At 41.0% G+C, this 4,320-nt stretch overlaps 1 protein-coding gene across 1 annotated transcript in view; it reads right to left on the reverse strand.

The window, feature by feature from the left end:
- Positions 1-4,320, reverse strand: part of FGF14 (fibroblast growth factor 14) — a 609,870-nt gene that overhangs the window by 603,615 nt on the left and 1,935 nt on the right. The window lies entirely within an intron of this gene.

The following is a 4,320-nucleotide window of genomic DNA, read 5'->3' on the forward strand; positions in this document are numbered from 1 at the left end:
TGATGGTACCCTAACATTCAGTCTTTAAAGGCTGACAGTGCCAGAAGGGGAGACTGCGATGGGCTCCTGAGCTCCTATTGTTGAGTAAGGCCTCAAGTTTTGAGATTTAGGATGAGAATATTCTAAAATGGGGGTGGGGGGTGGGGAGGAAGGGGGGTAACGGGCATGGAGGAGGGCATTTGTTGGGATGAGCACTGGGGGTTATATGAAAACCAACTTGATAATAAAGTATAAAAAAGATTAAATACTAAAAAATAAAATGTGGGCCTAGGGAAGGGTTGCACATCGTGTTTCGGGATGCTTTATCATGGCGAGATGAAGACCTAAGTGGTCCACTAATGACTTTTTCCTTCTCTTTGTTTTATCATTAAGAAACCAAATTCTTGGTTGGCACTGCTGGAAAGGAGGAAGCATTAAGTGAACTTAACCAGGCGTCATTTATGACACCCGCGGTTACAGTCCCACAGTTAACTTCCTCAGAGAATCCTATTTTCACTATTAATTCATTGAATAAAACTGCATTGAAAACCTGCTCCGTGTCATAACTAGAGTTTTTGTCAGGGAACAGTCATAAAGGCAATAGCGTGCAACAATTGTTGGGTGACTTTCTTAGATTGTTAGTAGATTGAGTGAACAAAACTTCAGTTTCCCTGCCAAACATGTCTGCATCATGCCTTCCTTTGCCTTCAGGTTTAAGGTAGGCCCTAAGAATTCCTTCTTTCAGCCTAAGTGTCCATCAACAGATGAATGGATCAAGATGTGGTTTATCCATACCATGGAATACTACATGGCAATGAGAAANCCCCAAAAAAAAAAAAAGAATTCCTTCTTTCAACTTCCTTTCGTCACCCTACCTTTTTCATTCTGCACAAAGCAGAAAGTCAGTTTGTAGCAACTAGAGAAAAACACAGAGGAAACACCAGGAAATACTTGGTCCTTAAAAAGCAGAAGAGCAGAAACGTTAGTGCATCTCAGGAGGCGTGTGGAAGAACTGAGAAGTCTCCCTCAGAAAATCCCCTGCCCTTCAATGCTCAGGTGCATCTCTTACAACGAAATCTGGGATGTGGTACACAAAATGAAACCCTAAACAACACACACTATGGCACTGGGCAGGAAGAAGTGTCTGTTGTGTTTCCCTGGCCCACAGTCCCTCCTGAAGTTGCTCCTAAGGTGACACTCAAAGGTGACACTGTATTTATTTCGAATACAGACACCGCAATGCAATGTCTGGTTTAAAACTTAATAGAGGGGGAAAAAACTTAATAGAGGAGCTTCAGCTATACTGTTAAATCCCAACTGTCTCGCCTTAAGGCATAAAAAAACTATTTTGAATAAATGCTTCCATTTTGAGACACCTACATGGTATTTATAGGAAGATTATGAGTCAATTGAGTGAGTTATGGTGCCAAAATGTACAAAGGAGCGAAAATTTTGGTCGTTGTCCTTGTTGCCATATGTATATATATATTTAAAAAAAAAAAAAACAGAAAAGTCCCCAGTGTTTGTGCTGCTAAAACATGGAAGACCGGGTTTGAACGTTGTTAAAGAAATGGTTTCGTGTGGGAAATGTTAAATATAGTATAGAATTACCTTGGCACCTTCTGAAAGCAATGCATTATTTGAACAACTATTCTCAGTTTTAGATGCTGTGGAGGATGGGACCAGGCTGAATAGGAGTGCAGCCAAAGTCATCCTCATGGTTAAAACCGAGTTTAGATGATCATGCATTGGATTTCACACTTGTTAGCTTGGGTTTAATTTCCAAAAAGAAAAATCCACTCTCTCAGAAAGTCAATACTTGGAAGCCTGTCTAAACTGCTGTCTTTTGGTTCCTGAAGGGCCCCTGCTCTGCAAACTCATTTTGTCTACTTCAGTAACTAAAGCTTCTTGGATGGAGTCCAAGGCCAACTCCGATTACACTAGGCAGAATCCCACTCTAAGGCCAAGCATGTCAGAGGGAGAAGAGCCTCACACCTGTTTGGTGTTGCAGCCATGCAGTCTGAATTTGAGGTCTCCATTTGGTACATGCTCAGTGCTTAGAAATGCAGAGGTTGTGGCCCATCTGTGGCTCACCCACCTCTTCGGGAACCCAGGATGAGTCGGCAGGCTGAGAAGGGGAAGGAGTAAAAACCGCTTACTCTCCTTTTTTCTCCCAGCTCTCCCTATTTTCCCACTTCTAAATGCCATGACAGCCCTCCATGTAAAGCAAGTCGTTTTAAAAGAATAACATATATTTAAATGAGTAACAGAGGCGTACCAGATGTTTTTGGCACCTAAAACAGCTTTAGCGAAAGGCAAAAGCAGAGCTGAAAGACACCAGAGCAAGTAGGAAATAGCAAGTGACAAGGAGTTCTACCAAGCCCTGCCTGTATCATCTCCAAGGTACATGACAGAGAGACCGTATTCAGAAAAGGAGACGCTCGGGGGGCATGAGTTTGTGAGATCTTCTAAACGTGCTCTGCGGAACTAGGTCCAGGGACGTCTGCTTCATACCCTCCCTGCCACTGTCACTGGTACTCCATAAAATTATCTTTGATGACAACTTATCTTAAATTCTATGCTTTCCAAAAACCCTATCAGGCCATGGAAGTTTGGGCATCTCATGAGTGTGGTTCAATAAGTGTATCTATTTAAGGGTCTGGGCTTCCTTTGTTTGTGGTACACTATGTGTCTGATAAGATAGCCGTGACATGACCTTAGTATTTACCTTCGTTGTGGGTTTTGTTTTTTTTTCCAACCACAATCCTTAGCAGCTGACACTCAAAGTCTAGTGACCTAGATTAGTACCAAACTGGCCTGTGATACGCATTGATCAGTCCAAGCTATCATTGCTGGTTTAAAGAAACCTATCAAGGGGCGCCTGGGTGGCTTAGTCGGTTAAGCGTCCGACTTTTGCTTAGGTCATGATCTTGCGGTTCGTGGGTTCGAGCCCCGCGTCGGGCTCTGTGCTGACTGCCAGCTCAGAGCCTGGAGCCTGCTTCAGAGTCTGTGTCTCCCTCTCTCTCTGACCCTCCCCTGCTCACGCTGTCTCTCTCTCTCTCCTAGAAATAAATAAAACATTTAAAAAAAAAAAAAAAGAAACCTATCAAGCCCTCCTCCAGGCTAAGTGCCTTGGACTTAGCATTCCCTCTCTCATGAGTTGCCTAAAATACAATCACCTTGCATGACTCATACAGTGAAAGTTGAAGCAGGTAACATTTATTCTAAACATACAGCCATTGCTAAACTAGGAGAATAGGGGAAAGTAGGACATTTAAGCGTGTGCGTGTGTGTGTGTGTGTGTGTGTGTGTGTTCTCTGCTAATACTTGTATTGTGAGACATTAGACATTTCTATGAGGACAATAGACTTACTTTATATTCAGGATTTCAAANTCCTATTCTTTTCCAGTGAAATCTTAAATAAAAGCAACTACCAAGAAAAAAAAAACCTTTTATATTAACACCTCTTATTTAAATGCTAATAACTTTGGGGGTAGATAAATAACTTTGTCCTTCAGTGCATTACTCTATTATCCACTTATTTTCACATCAACGTGAGTATGTAGCAGTGCTTTAAAAGTCCTCCCAGGAGCCTTGACCAAACTACCTACCAATTTAAAAATTGGTAATAATCAGTCATTTGTTCTGTAATTCACAAAGATTGGGAAGAATTACTAATCTAAGAAGTCTTCCAACTGAATTCCTGGTCCAAGTACCGGTACTTGGAAGTACTCTTCTAAACTTCTTAGTTTGAAGCCAGTTAATTGTCCTCATTTTAGATTTAAGATAACATAATAGGTAGTAGTCAATCTGTTCTTTTTGGTTTTAACAGTTAAGAGGACTTTAGTCTTTGTTTTATTTTAATTACACAATTAACTTCTTGGTTATACTGCTATCTTGGGATCGAAAACCTGCAAACGATTTTAGGCTTCATGTTAACAGCAGAAAGAGAATGCAATCTACCAATTACTCTCCTGAAAGGGAACAGTTAAGCATGGACTTGAGTCAAGTTCAAAAAGCAAAACTTTTAGAAGATGAGATAGTGTGACACATTCATGTCACCTTTTTAAAACAGTTTACAAAATGCTGCGATTCCCAGGTTGGAGCTCTACCTTCTAGCAATCTAAGACTACACTATCCTATTAGAATAGTTGGTGAAGTCGTTAGACACTCTGAATTAACCTATCAATTCACACCCAAGCACTTCAGCATTCATAAGCCGCAAAATAAATTACTCTAAAAATAACGTGTCATTTGACACCTTCCAAAATGCCTTGGAAGGAAAAAAAAAATCTACTTTATTCCAGAGAGATGGAAGTGGGTGGGGTGGGGGAGGTGTA

Source organism: Crocuta crocuta, unplaced genomic scaffold (genome assembly GCF_008692635.1).
Source record: "Crocuta crocuta isolate KB4526 unplaced genomic scaffold, BGI_CrCroc_1.0 scaffold31, whole genome shotgun sequence".
Taxonomy (NCBI): Eukaryota; Metazoa; Chordata; class Mammalia; order Carnivora; family Hyaenidae; genus Crocuta; species Crocuta crocuta.